The sequence below is a fragment of the Cannabis sativa genome, chromosome 4, assembly GCF_029168945.1.
Source record: "Cannabis sativa cultivar Pink pepper isolate KNU-18-1 chromosome 4, ASM2916894v1, whole genome shotgun sequence".
NCBI classification, from domain to species: Eukaryota; Viridiplantae; Streptophyta; class Magnoliopsida; order Rosales; family Cannabaceae; genus Cannabis; species Cannabis sativa.
The window spans coordinates 54,052,880-54,068,519 of record NC_083604.1 but is presented as its reverse complement, the minus strand read 5'-3'; the positions used below and the strand labels follow the sequence as shown (position 1 = coordinate 54,068,519).

The following is a 15,640-nucleotide window of genomic DNA, read 5'->3' as shown; positions in this document are numbered from 1 at the left end:
TGATAATGAAACATATCTATGGCATTTACGTTTATGTCATATAGGCTTTGATAGATTCAATAGGCTAACCAAAGACGGTCCATTGAAAAATATCGTCTTAGGTGAACTGCCAGTATGTGAGTCCTGCCTAGAAGGAAAAATGACTAAACGTTCTTTCTCTGCAAAGGGAGAGCGTGCCAAACAACCCCTAGGGTTAGTGCATTCTGATGTCTGCGGACCTTTGAATGTAAAAGCCCGAGGTGGTTATGAGTACTTTGTCACTTTCATTGACGATTACTCTAGATATGGACATATTTACCTTATGCATAAGAAATCTGAAACATTTGCAAAGTTTCAGGAATTTCACGCATTGGCTCAAAACCAATTAGGTAAATCATAAAAGATCTTGCGAACTGATAGGGGTGGAGAATATATGGATATGCAGTTCAAAGATCATTTAATTGAACTTAGAATTGAATCCCAATTAACCACCCCTAGCACTCCACAGTAAAATGGAGTTGCAGAAAGACGAAATCGCACGCTTTTGGAAATGGTTAGGTCCATGCTTAGTTTTTCAACTTTACCTACGTCCTTCTGGGGATATGCAATTTAGATGGCAACCAAAATTTTAAATGTTGTTCCATCTAAATCAATCCCTAAGACACCTTTAGAACTATGGATTGGTCGTACACCTAGTTTACGCCATTATAGAATCTGGGGGTGCCCTGCTCATGTCTTAAGAAAGAAAGATGGCAAACTTGAGTCACGAACTGAAGTTTGCATGTTTGTCGGTAATTCTAAAGAGACTAGGGGTGGACTATTTTATAGTCGCAAGGATGATAAAGTGTTTGTTTCTACAAACGCAACTTTCCTTGAAGATGACTATATTAAGAATTTCAAATCACAAAGTAAACTAGTGTTGGAGGAAATGCTTTCAGATATAAGTCCTTCCAATGTTCCGTCCTCTTCCATTCGTGAAGAGAACAATCCCACTCCCTCAGTCGAACCAACTGAGAGAACTACTACCAAAGTTCCTGTTCAGAACATCACCGCTCCTCGTCGTAGTGGGAGGGTTTCAACAAAACCAGCTCGGTATGGCTTGGATGGTGAAATCAATAAGGTCGTTGGTGACGGTATTGAAGATGATCCATTAACCTATAAACAGGTAATGGCTAGTCCGCAACGGAAACGATGGTCAGTCGGCATGGATTCAGAAATGGATTCCATGAAAAAGAACAAAGTCTGGGAATATGTAGACGCACCTGACGACTATCATCTGATAGGATGCAAGTGGGTTTACAAGAAGAAAAGAGGAGCTGGAGGCGAAGTCGAAACTTTTAAAGCTAGACTTGTAGCCAAGGGTTATACCCAAAGAGAAGGCGTGGACTATGAGGAAACTTTTAGTCCTGTTGTCATGCTCAATGGGGTACTTGAAGAAACCATCTATATGGAACAACCAGAAGGCTATGTTCTTCGAGGGCAGGAAAAGAAAGTTTGCAAATTAAATAGGTCTATCTATGGACTTAAGCAAGCTTCTCGCTCATGGAATAAAAGGTTTGATGAAATCATCAAGACCTACCGCTTTCTTCAGAATGAAGATGAACCTTGTGTTTACCAACTCAAGGAAGACCAAGTAGTAGTATTCCTGTCCTTTATGTTGACGACATTTTGATTATTGGAAACAATATCAAGAAAATGACTCACATCAAGGAATGGCTCAACACTCAATTCGATATGAAAGATTTGGGTGAAGCAGCCTATGTTCTTGGTATTCAGATTATCAGAAACCGGAAGAACAGATCTCTTGCTCTCTCTCAAACAACCTACATTGACAAAGTTTTAGAGAGATTCTCCATGAACAACACCAATGGGGCAAACATGCCTTCTAGATATGGTATTCGTCTATCTAAGGAACAATCTCCTACTGATCCTCAAGAGATAGAGGACATGGCGAAAATTCCCTATGCTTCTGCAGTTGGAAGTCTTATGTATGCAATGTTATGCACTAGACCTGACATCTGCTATGCAGTGGGAATCGTGAGCAGGTATCAGTCAAATCCAGGACAACAACATTGGAATGCAGTTAAGTATATTCTGAAATACTTAAAGAGTACAAGAGATCTAGTATTAGTCTACAAGGGTGGTGCTTTAAATCCTATAGGCTATACTGATTCAGATTTCCAGGAAAGTCTTGAAGACAGGAAATCTACATCTGGGATGGTGTTTACTCTTGGGGGTGGAGCAGTGGTTTGGAGAAGTGCAAAACAAGCCGCAATATCGGACTCGACTATGGAAGCTGAATACATAGCTGCAGCCGAAGCTGCTAAAGAACTTGTGCGGCTAAGAAAGTTCTTCACCAGCATCGGTGTCGTGCCTGGAATGGAAAAGCCTCTGGTCCTACTTTGTGATAATAATGGAGCGATAGCTAATAATAAGGAACCTCGAAGCCACAAGAGAAGCAAACACGTTGAAAGGAAGTATCACATTATCAGAGAATACGTGGCAAGAGGAGATGTACTAGTTGAGAAAGTGGACACAGAGGACAACCTAGCTGATCCATTCACCAAAGTCTTGGCCGTGACTGCATTTGAAAAGCACCGTCAGAATTTAGGATTAATTGATATGTACTGATTAGTTTTATATTAGTGCAAGTGGGAGTTTGTTGGGTTTTATGCCCTAAATAAAACTCCATTTCAATGTAATCTATTTTATTCAACATCAATAAAGAAACAGAAGTATTTTTCATTCATTTGTGTATGTTTTGGTTCACCTTATCAATTGCTTGTCTATTTGATTTATAAATTCATCTGAAACCCTTTTCACATACTTGATCCTGTTTATTGTGTTGTCAACACTTTGGAAAGTAAACATGACTATGTGAATAAAGTTTCCTAGATTTATCAGACACAGGGTTTTACTGATATGATAATCTACAATAAGAGTTTACTTGCATTTGGAGAAATGCTATGTTCTTTCCAAAACATTGGTTAAAGTAAAGCTCAGGTTGGGTGCATGGAGTATGCATCGGAAGGGACCGATATTGAACTTTGATTTAGATTTATTAAACTTACCGTAAAATCTATTCAAGTCAATATCGCCTAGTTGATCCTAGATCAAATGATCTTAATCCTGTTATGATTAGGCTCAATCTTAAGAGGCTATTCGTGTTCTTTGATTTGTTAGTTAAGCCTACTTTTAGGTCAGGGTGATACGTACATTTTAGGAACACGGTAGTGCAATTGAGTGGGAGCGCTAACATAAACATGGAATCTATAGCTTCTATATGGCGAATAGTAATCAAAAGATGATCTCCTTCGAGCTTGACCAAACGAAAATAAATGGTGGAGTACTCATTTCACAAAAGCTGAAATATAATTTATACGGGGTCAAGTGTTTTAAGGATAAAATACATAGTAGGGTGTAACGGTAATCTAATCCCTTTACAGTGTAGATCATTCATATAGAGGATCATTGATCAAATTAGGATTATAACAATGGATAACTAATGATGTGTCTATATGGTGGAACATATAGAGCATTCTATATACTGAGAGTGCAATTCTAAGTTCTATGCGTGGATTCAACGAAGAATTAATAAGTCAGTGAATTTAGGTAATAAATTCTTGATCTGCTTATTGGAAGCTCGGTTATATAGACCCATGGTCCCCCCACTAGTTGAGATAATATTGACTGTAAGACTCATATAATTGGTTTTGATTAATCAATTATAATTCTCAAATTAGACTATGTCTATTTGTGAATTTTTCACTAAGTAAGGGCGAAATTGTAAAGAAAGAGTTTTAGGGGCATATTTGTTAATTATGATACTTTGTATGGTTCAATTAATAAATATGATAAATGACAATATTATTTAATAATTATTTATAGTTATTAAATAGTTAGAATTGGCATTTAAATGGTTGAATTAGAAAATTGGCGTTTTTTGAGAAAATCAGATGCAAAAGTGATAAAACTGCAAAATTGCAAAAAGTGAGGCCCAAATCCATACTGCCATGGCTGGCCACTTTTATAGGAATTATCCTCTGATATTTTCATTATTTTAATGCCAAATAATTCAAACCTAACCCTAGTGGAATGCTATAAATAGATAGTGAAGGCTTCAGGAAAATTACACTTTTCATTCAGAAAAACCTGAGCCTCTCTCTCTCTATCTGGCCGTCCACTCCCTCTCTCTTTTCTTCCTTAAGATTTCGAAATACTTAGTGATTAGAGTAGTGCCCACACACAACAAGTGATACCTCAATCATAGTGAGGAAGATCGTGAAGAAAGACTTTCAGCAAGAAGGAGTTTCAGCGCTAAAGAATCATAGAAAGAGATCCAGGTTCAGATCTTGATAATACTCTGCGACAGAAAGGATACAAGGGTTAGAGATCTGAACGGAAGGAGTCATATTATTTCGCTGCACCCAATGTAAGGTTTACTAAACTTTATATGTGTTTATTTCATCGTTTTAGAAAGTTCATATTTAGGGTGTTAATCAACATACTTGTGAGTAGATCTAAGATCCTGGTAAAATAATTTCCAACACATATATAATTGTTCTAAAAACAAAAAAGAATATAACAAGTACCAAACAAATGATCAATCACAATTATCATTTTAGCTCATTAAAAAATCTTTATGTCATCAATTATTTATGTAAGGTAAATTCGTAACAATTTTGATTTATGACACTAAAAGTTCATACTTCTATCCGCAAGAGAAGAAACATTATCATTCCACTTTGTCTCCTAATAAATGACAAGTTGCAAGATATCATTCTAATTAATAAACTACATTTAGAAATTGAAGAAAACAATGCTTCTGTCTTGTTGAAGTCACCTGCTTATTTAAAAGCAAACCATGCTCAATTTATTAGGATTCTTTACATAATGGACCAAACCCAGCATTACAAATGTATTTTTTATTTTCTGTTTGCTAGTTTTAGTGCTCTTAGATTTGAATCTTTACATTGATTGAAATCAAGCAGACATGTAGATTGGCAAATAGTAAATCGTTTCATTTGATGAATAATTCCATAACAAAGAATTTGGCAAAGTAAACAAACAAATTTGATGTCCACCACACGATTAGTATTGTTACTTGGAGTCGTAAAGGCTAATTCTAACCTGGTGCTCCAAGAAGACAATTCAAGCTCTGCTTTGTAGATTGTATCATTCCATGCAAGATTTTAAACAGAAAAAGATCAAAAGTTACAAGAATCGATCAATTAATACAATGATTTGAAGGATTACTTTTCTAATTCCTTACTCACATCTATTTAAAGTGGCAACACCATTAATAATAATGGGTGAAGACCAACTATATATATTGTTTAGCTTTTATGAATATAATAACGAGAAAGGTAATTTAAATTTATCTGCTTGAAGCCAAAAAGGTCCCGATCATGCTCCATTAACTACAATAGTTTTAGAGAAAGCGTGATTGGTAAAGCAACCACTCACCCCTAAAACAGTGAATAGGAGAACCAACCAGACGGAAGGGTCCCTATTTCGTTTCAATTTTAAAAGAGGATATCTCATTTGGATAAACATATACATGTAATTTTAATTTAAAAAAAAAATTGCATAGTTTGAGAGCAGTATGAATCAAGATTAAATGCGTACAATGAAAGATAAGTATTTTAGTTCAATCAAATTAATGTGAGAAAAGATATTCAATGATCAATTCTATCATAATAAGAAGAACAATAAGAAAAACCAATAGTATAAAATTAGTGACTATGTACAGAACAATGAACAATTTGATTACAACAATGTTAAGAAATATACTACTTAAATTGTATTTAGAAGCCCACCAATGGTCCCTTCAAAAAAAAAAAAGAAAAGCCTACCAATGGTTTTAGGAACTGCTTCTCCAAAAATACCCATAATTATGCAACCTAATCAAACATTAAAACAAGTGTTAATTTTACTAATTCATAAAAAGGGAAGCAATATCCAAAAATTTGTTCTTCTCAATGAACAAGAAACCAGATGTAATTTACTCATTTTCAAACTTAATAATCTCATTCTATCCAATATCAATTTGCTCAGAACCATAAGCAATAACAAATCAAATATGATTATGTGTAAATTGTCAACCAATATTCAAATCACTCATACCAATGGGCTTTTCCTCGATCTCTATGTTGAAATAAACTTTGTGGGTCACTTTTTCCAAATACAAAACTATTCCCTGTGAAATATTTAAATAAAAAATAATGAACCATTCTTTGAATACCAAAACAAGGGGTCTAATTACAAAGACAAAGGCATAGAAATTACCTCATAGGGCTCCTTTTCGACAATAGCTTGTACAAGGCTTCGCTTAATGTGCTTTGATATCAGTTACCCAAATATTAAACTTAGAACAATTACAATGGATCATAATAAAAAAAGGAATCTTTTGTAAACCCATTATCCTCTCAAATTTATATAGCTAATAAATTATCTTTTTACATTTTCTTCTTGAAGGCGGTCTTCAGTTATATTATGAGCAGCTGATTTTGAATTATTTTTTTTCTATACCCAATTATAATAGCGAGTCACAATCGAATCGTATCAACAATAAATGTACGGAGATACGAAAAGGCTAGTTTACCGCATTATAGGTGCTAAAAATGCTTAACATTCGAATTGATAAGGCGATAGAGCTCCTCCGACTCTGTAGAAGAGAAAATGGCCATATCAAATTGTACGATGTCCTTTGGAACAGTGCATCGCACTCTTAGAATCTCCATTAATACTCTCTCGCCTGCTTCTCCATCCTTCAGAGAAATAAAACTCAATGAATCCTATCACCACCACCATTGGAGAAGTCTACAATTCCAAAATTAGATATATTAAATGAAAGAAAAAAATTGCAGAAAAAGAATATGATGAATCGAAAAAGAAAATGAATTTTAACTTTGAGCCTTGTGGTAGCGTTATCACAGATGGAGAATGTAAGTGAGATCCCTGCTTTTCAATTTCTCTTTCTTTCGAATTGAAACGAAACTTGAATTGGAATTTTTTGTTTAATAAAATCAATTCTTTTTAATGTGTGCAAACTTACGATTAAATCAGCTTCAATTGTTCCTTCTTCAATGCAATTGAAATCAAAGGGGTGAAGAATGTCTACGGATCAATCGATGTAGGTTTGGGTTTGAGAGAGAAGATCGAATAAAGGTCAATCGCAATAACGAGGAAGAAGAATAACAATTATTTATTAGTATAAAATTAAGTAACGGATGTTAAACTCTCCGTTAAATGTAACAGAAAAATAAAAATACTATCGTTAAACCAAGAATTGCCGTTAGATAGCCACTTTTAATATACTAGTTAGAAGTTACGTGCCGAGGCACGTAAATATTAGTTTTATTTAAAGTTTAATTCTTTATTTTTATTTAGATTTCTATAACTACAGGTATGATTATGGAAATGATTTGTTGTGTTAAATTGATATTTGTGCTATTATATTTGGTTAGTAAAATATAATTGTGTATATATAAGTCATAACAAAATAATATTTATTATTTACTTATAGAAAATTTAGAGGAGCAAGATATAGGTTTTACAAAATTTAAAGCAAATATTATGTAACAAAAATTAAAAAAAAAAATATGCAAGGCACGTATACTTAGTTTCATTTTAAATTATTTATAAAAGAAATGACAAGTTAAATATAAATAATATATCCCCATCCAAGGACATAATAGCCATGTTTCTAAACTAACATTTTTAAGCAATAAAAATTCACACTACCATTCCAATAAAAATTCACACTACCATTCCAAACGAACATGTTTAGTTTAGTATAATGTGGATTGTAATAGAATCATTATTACTATTACAATGTTTGCTTTTATTTTTAAAGCTTTGTAATGTCTTTATATTGTAATGGTCATTACAGTATGTATTGTAATCCCCATTACATTATAAAACCAATGTAATGATGATTACATTGTTAGAACATATTTTTTTGTCTTTTTTGTTACTTTAATTTAAATTTTAAATATTAAAAATAATAAAACTAAAAGTATTTTTGTCAATATACAATTTATTTTATTTGATTACAATGTTTATTAGTTAAACCAATCATCAAAATACCATTTTTATTATAATTCTTATTCCATTATATTACCATTTATATTATAATTACCATTCCCATTACATTATATTACATTAAAGCAAAAACCACCATACTATAAAGAAAACTTAAAGAAAAAAAAGAATTAAAAAAAGTTTTATTATGAATCAAGAATACATAGTAAGTATTTATATAAGTATGGAAAAACCAGCTAGAGCCACTGAGGTATAAAGAGTTACATTTAATATCATACTGTATTTGACTCTAGTTTAACAATCATAGAAAAAAACTCAATATAAACAAGAAAGCTGAGCTTTTAGTTCCTTCTTTAGCATGTTTTAAAGTAACTCCTGGCTGAATAAGTAGGAATAAACAAATAATTAAATTCCCTTTAGCATGTTAGCTTCCTTTAAATTCCCTTGTCACATGCGTTTTGCATCAGGTCAAATTAAATTTCAATTAAAAGAAATCAAAAAGTAAAAAAACAAGGAATACATGTTAAATAATAACATTACATAATTAAAAGATGCAGCCTCCAAAGATATGGCGAAGTTGACCCTATGGTCTTTATTACTTAACAAAAGCAGTGATTGGAAATAGCAACTAAGTCAAAACAATAACAGGCCGAATAAAATATGTTCAAGACTATTAACAGTAGCTACATTTAATACTCCTCTAATGCTTGTTAATGCTTCAAAATTTCTGCATTTTCTAAGAGAAAGTTGTTATCACTAATATTTGACTTAAGCATGAAATTCATATTGAAATTTTCATGCCACAAGATATGAGGCAAGTTGCAATTCTGCAAGGTGTAATCAGCTCCCCACCACCATTTCTTGTATGCCTCAAGTGTTAAGGAGAAAAGAACAAAAGCAATTGAGATGCCATAGCTCAAGTGAGAAATGTTACCAACATATATCCATTAATAGTTTTTCTAATAAATACTTGCTTCACACCTTGTGAAATTCCAGTATACATTCATGCCATATACTCTCCAAATCTCTAAAGATTATAGGATTTTATTATAATATCCTCCAATATGTTTACACAATGAATACTTAGGTAAATATCAGATCTAGGCTTTGGGCATAAGATCGAACCTTAAATATTGTACTTGCCTCCATTATACAGCTAAAACTACCAAGATATAAATCATATGTCTAATTAAAGATGCCATTTGCCAACCAATGCTAAACAAAAGTACCAACCAATAGAAACCAACAAATTACCAGTTGTCGACTAACCGAATTTTCAAAATTCTCATAGTCCCTCCAAATTTGTTTAATGTGATGCACAGGAGTGACAATGGCTTTTTGATACATCAATCATTCGTAATGACTCTTCCTATGGATGTGATGCCTGCAATCGTCTCATTCGAACAACAAAACTGATTAATAGAAGCAAGATATGTATCATGTTCAATCTTGTGAGGTCTATAATTAAAGTCAGAAATCAGAGAGATAAGAACGAACCAGCAATGACTTTAAGAAAGTGATGTATTCCATCCACACAGACTTCCGTAATGTCAGATCTCCTAAAAGAAAGATAATGTTAATTCGATATACCAATTGCCAGTCCAAGAAAAAGATAACAACTCTTAAAAAAGTATATTACCTGTTAATTGCTTGCAGAAATCGGAAAACGTTTATGCTCTGCCTCTCTTCCAGAAGCTGAACCAACAAAGATATAATGGGAATTAGACAAGAATTATTCCTTCAAAAACCATCCACTGGAATGATAATTGTGTGGTATGCATATAAAAAAAAAGTGAATAAAATTCCAAGAACGCATATGAAAAGTGCTTGATCTTTATATTTTATTTATTAAGAAAAATCTCAAATACTAAATTTTCTGCATGCTTGAACTATATCTGACTCAGGGACTTTGGTACTACCACGAACTTCCTGTTAAAATATAAATGAAAGATTAGTCAGGCTCAGCAATAGTAAAGTTTATACGTGCAAATAAAACACAAATTCATAAGAAACTTAAATCAATTAATGTTATACATCAAAACTTTTTCCAAAATAAAATAAGAAATTGGAATCCACATTAAGAAAATCTAACCTTTGCCCACATAGATAGTGACCTAAACTCGTTCAAAAATCATTGCAATTTCTTCTGAGTATCGGCTGAAGAATGAGTGAGCCAGTGAGGTGAGTGTTGTTGGAATTTTATTTTACCAGGATCTTAGATCTACTCACAAGTATGTTTATTAACATCCTAAATAAGAACTTTCTAAAACGATAAATTAAACACATATAAAGTTTAAGAAACCTTACATTGGGTGCAGCGGAATATAATGACTCCTTCCGTTCAGATATCTAGCCCTTGATTCCTTTCTGTAGCAGAGCATTATCAATATCTGAACCTGGATCTCTTTCTCTGAATCTTTGATGCTGAAACTCCTTTGCTGATGATCTTTCTTCACGATCTTCCTCACTATGATTGAGGTATCACTTGATGTGTGTGGGCACTACTCATAAACTAAGGATTTCGAAATTCTAAGGAAGAAGAGAGAGAGTGGTCAGCAAAAGATAGGGAGAGAAGGCTCAGTTTTTTCTGATTCAGAAATCTGAAGAAAAGTGTAATTTTCCTGAAGCCTTCACTATCTATTTATAGCATTCCACTAGGGTTAGATTTGAATTATATGGCATTAAAATAATGAAAAAATCAATTTAAAATAGCTACATAGGTGGCCGGCCATAGCATTAGTGGATTGGGCCTTGGGCTTTGCAATTTTGCAATTTTAACACCTTTTGTATCTGATTTTCTCAAAAATGCCAATTTCCTAATTCAATCATTTAAATGCCAATTCTAACTATTTAATAACTATAAATAATTATTAAATAATATTGTCATTTATCATATTTATTAATTGAACCATACAAAGTATCATAATTAACAAATATGCCCCTATAAACTCTTTCTTTACAATTTCGCCCTTTCTTAGTGAAAAATTCACAAAAAGACATAGTCTAATTTGAGAATTATAATTGATTAATCAAAACTAATTACATGAGTCTTACAAGCAATATTATCTCAACTAGTGGGGGGACCATGGGTCTATATAACCGAGCTTCCAATAAGTAGATCAAGAATTTAGCACTAAAGTTCACTAACTTATTAATTCTTCGTTGAATCCACGCATAGAACTTAGAATTGCACTCTCAGTATATAGAATGCTCTATATGTTCCACCATATAGACACATCATTAGTTATCCATTGTTATGATCCTAATGTGATCAATGATCCTCTATATGAATGATCTACACTGTAAAGGGATTAAACTACCGTTACACCCTACAATGTATTTATTCCTTAAAACACTTGACCCCGTATAAATGATATTTCAGCTTATGTGAAATGAGTACTCCACCATTTATGTTCGTTTGGTCAAGCTCGAAGGAGATCATCCTTTGCTTACTATTCGCCAGATAGAAGCTATAGATTCCATGTTTATGATAGCGCTCCCACTCAATTGCACTACCATGTTCCCAAAATGTACGTATCACCCTGACCTAAAAGTAGGCTTAACTAACAAATCAAAGAACACGAATAGCCTTTCAAGATTGAGCCTAATCATAACAGGATTAAGATCATTTGATCTAGGATCAACTAGGCGATATTGACTTGAATAGATATTACGGTAAGTTTAATAAATCTAAGTCAAAGTTCAATATCGGTCCCTTCCGATGCATACTCCATGCATCCAACCTGAGCTTTACTTTAACCAATGCTCTGGAAAGAACATAGCACTTCTCCAAATGCAAGTAAACTCTGTTGTAGATTATCATATCAGTAAAACCCTGTGTCTGATAAATCTAGGAAACTTTATTCACATAGTCATGTTTACTTTCCAATGTGTTGACAGCACAATAAACAGGATCAAGTATGTGAAAAGGGTTTCAGATGAATTCATACATTATGTACATATAATCATGAAATAAATCATGTGAACCATGCAACATTAAATGTTATTTCTAATCTATATTAATAAGTAAATCTGATTATATTGAAATGAGTTTTATTTAGGGCATAAAACCCAACAAACTCCCACTTGCACTAATATAAAACAAAAAGTGTGTTTCAAATAATCTCAACACCTTGATATACAAATCAAGTGTAGTAGTAGTAAACTCCTCGTAATAGGATCTGAAAAGTTGAATTAACCACAACCTTTTCTCCACCATTACTCTTCCTTAATCACAAAATCATTGATAATGTGAAATTCCTCTCTATATGTCTACTCTCTTGGGATACTGGATTCTATATCTTTGGCAACTACTTTTGGTTAATCAGGAAATTAACACTAGTAGTTTAAGGCAATTTGGAATGGTGCCAAAGATGTATAGAACTTTCCTTAGACTGAATAAGTACCTTTCCTGCAGCTTTAACATTCAGTCCCTATCTGGTAGACCTAGAGAATTCAGATAGGTTTTTACACTTCTCCAAAATCACTATTCCACCCTCAGAGTAACCACCATCTTATCAAAAAGATTTACTAGCACAAAGGCAAATTTCGAAATCTGATATGGTGTAGTCTAAGAGTTTTAAACACACCCTTATAGACTAACATATAGTTCCTCTTCTTTATCTTAAGATTTACTTGATTGTCTTCCAGTGTTCTTCTCCTGGATTAATCTGATACCTACTCATTACTCCCACTCAACAGCAGGTGTCTGGTCTAAGGCATACAAAAGCATATCTAAGACCTCTCACTGTTGATTTAAGAAATTCTTTCATGGCTTTATCTTTTCTGGAATAGTTGAGACTTTTCCTTAGATAAATAAAATCTATACCTAAGAAGTTGTGAAGCTTCTATAGATTGCCATTAGAAAGAAAATGCTTCAGCATCTTACTAAAATAAGTTGCTTGCATTAGAGTAAGTAAATACCAGGTATACCACAAGCCATAGGTTTAGATAAACTCAAACCTATAATACTAGGAACAGGAAGTTTTGTTAAGTCAATTGAATGGACTTATAAACGAAAATTTCCTTTTATGTCCTTGTAATAGAAAACTTTAGGTTATTCCATGTGAATGGATTAAACCATAGTTCTATTGGCTTTCTTCTTAGTTTCTTATCTTGACAATCCATTACTTGTTTAAACTCACAATGGATTTTAATCACTAGTGTCTCCCAAGTCATAAGAAGGTGAGTTCCTAGAAACTCTCCCACTACGACAAGGTACCGTGAATTATGTCGAAGAAAACTAAATGGTATTGATCTCTTCGGTTGTGACAAGACAACAGAGACAGTGGGATCATCACATGTTATATAAGATGATAGAACACTTTTGGAATCAAGAAAAAATATCTCCTTTATTTGCTACTTGTTTTTCAAACTTAGTCATTTTCTTAGAAAAGTAGTATTTGTTTGAACAAACACTTTCTTATCTATTGACAATGGGATGGTCCACTCCTAATCACTTAGAATAGCTAACAAACCATGGTTAACAGTTCTAGCTTTTCTTAAGATTTTGATTAGGTCATCCATGAATCTAGTAATGATTTACATTAAGTACCCAACCATTACATCATTCTGAAATTGTATTACCATAGAAGGATTTAGGCAACGACTAGTAACTAATCATCAATATGCAACTCGAAATTTCTGGGGAGGTAAGTTTGGATATAATTCAAAAATCAATTTAATGATCTTTGAACTGCATATCTACTAACTATTTCTCCACCCCTATCAGTTCGCAAGAGCTTTAACCACTTACCTTAATGGTTTTAACCATTGCTAGAAATTAATGAAATTTTTCAAACATTTCAAATTTCTTGCTAAAAGGTATAATCTAGAGTTATCGTTTTAAGAATACAACGAAAAACTCATATCCACCCCTGAATGTACATCCATCTGCGAATGAAATGAACTACTTTCAGTGGATATAGGCATATTAACTCTTTGCAGAGATTGATCTTGTCAAATCCACTATGAACAAGATACAAATGCCATAGATTAAAAAAAATGGTAGTGTCTATTGATGACATAGGTTTAGTTACATGAAAGAGTTCTTAGAATACTTCAAGTGGATCCTGGTAACAGAATACGTAACTCATATTCCATACAGTTTTAATCCATTAATAGAAGATGGATATTAAACACTTGAGAAAGTGTAACTGTATTGTATTCTGGAATTAGAAATATAAGAAAATTTCTATTTGGATTCTAAAATTAAAGTCAAAGACTTAAATTCAACCAAAAATAATGAGTAATTCTTTCTTCGACCACCACTACTATTTAAACTCTAAGTGAGATTTGCCCATACAAGTAGGAGATTTCTAAGATTGAGGATTTATATCAATTGGGAATAGAATTTCGGGATTATAATCATATGCGTCATATAAAATGACATGAAATGATTTATAGACCATTCATCCAATGATATGTTATTAAAGCTAATTCGAAATGAATAAGCTAAGAGGAATTAGGATAATTTCGTTTAAAATAAGAATCCAACGTTGCTTCGATTAGCGAAAGTCAAAGTAATCTTATTTATACAATCTTCTTGGTTCATATCGTAAAATACTAGTCTAAGGTGTCATCAATTGATGAACAGCTAGATGTCGCATATACAATATTTATCTTTCGAGATCTTACACTATTATGTATGTCTAATGGTGAAAATCCATTAGGGATTTATCTCATTAGAAAAACAAACATGTTAGACCAACAATGAAGATTCGAAATTAAACTACAACTTAATAACAGAAAATAACATGGTTCAATATAAATTCATACACAATTCAGAAATTATAAGCATATAGCAAGTAGGAATGACAAGTGAAAATACTAAAACATACAATCCTAAATAATTTCCAAGGTTTTTCAACAAATTGATACAGTGTCCCGTTTAGGCGAGAGTCAAAGCATCATCCATTGAATAGAGTTGTCAGCTCATCTAAAATGATAACCATTCTAGCAACCTTTTATTCGATCAAGATTGGAATTCAGCGTTGTCCCGTTTAGGCGAGAGTCAAGGCAATTCTATCTTATGAGCTTCCACCATTGTTTCATAATTTGCAAGTCAAGTATGGTCGCCACCATTAGGGTGATCCATACCATACAAAACACTTACAAACTACTTATCATGCGAGGTTAAACGGTGCGAAATTGCTAATGAACGTTCCTCCATTAGGGAGGATTACTCACTAAAACAAACGCGGTGTAAAACCCACAATGGAGATCGAATGTCTCTTGATAATAAAGCTCATTATTTAAAAAGAGTTGTATTTTCTTTTATTCTCTTTATTTATTCTATTTATTTTAAATATATATTTATTTAATTAAAATTTCCAATTTAGAATGAAAAATTCTAAATATAAATTTTAATTTAATATTTATAAATTTTACTTAGATGGATATGAAAATAACATGAATTATTTCCATCTTAGTAATAATTTCCAATAAATATTTAGAAAAAATATTTAAGTTGTTACAAAATTAATTTAAATTAATTTACAACTCAAATTTAATTTTCTATAAATATATATTGCATTTCGAAAAATTAAAGTATATAAGAATACAATTTTCGAAAAATGCATATTAAAATAAAAAATAAATCCTGGAAAAATTATTC

At 32.5% G+C, this 15,640-nt stretch overlaps 1 long non-coding RNA gene and 1 other non-coding gene across 3 annotated transcripts; both read right to left on the bottom strand.

The window, feature by feature from the left end:
- Nucleotides 1-3,810: 3,810 nt before the first annotated feature.
- Nucleotides 3,811-7,162, bottom strand: LOC115712427 (uncharacterized). Of its 2 annotated transcripts, XR_009687138.1 has the most exons (6): nt 7,037-7,162; nt 6,584-6,801; nt 6,268-6,504; nt 6,106-6,178; nt 5,110-5,882; nt 3,811-4,342 (listed from the first exon to the last, which is right to left on the bottom strand). It is a non-coding gene; the product is annotated as an uncharacterized LOC115712427 (transcript). The 2 variants fall into 2 exon arrangements; XR_009687137.1 differs by having other exon boundaries at nt 6,268-6,801.
- A 1,932-nt stretch (nt 7,163-9,094) lies between these two features.
- Nucleotides 9,095-10,022, bottom strand: LOC133036520 (uncharacterized). Its single transcript, XR_009687136.1, has 3 exons — nt 9,665-10,022; nt 9,523-9,584; nt 9,095-9,409 (listed from the first exon to the last, which is right to left on the bottom strand). It is a non-coding gene; the product is annotated as an uncharacterized LOC133036520 (long non-coding RNA).
- Between the last annotated feature and the right edge of the window lie 5,618 nt (nt 10,023-15,640).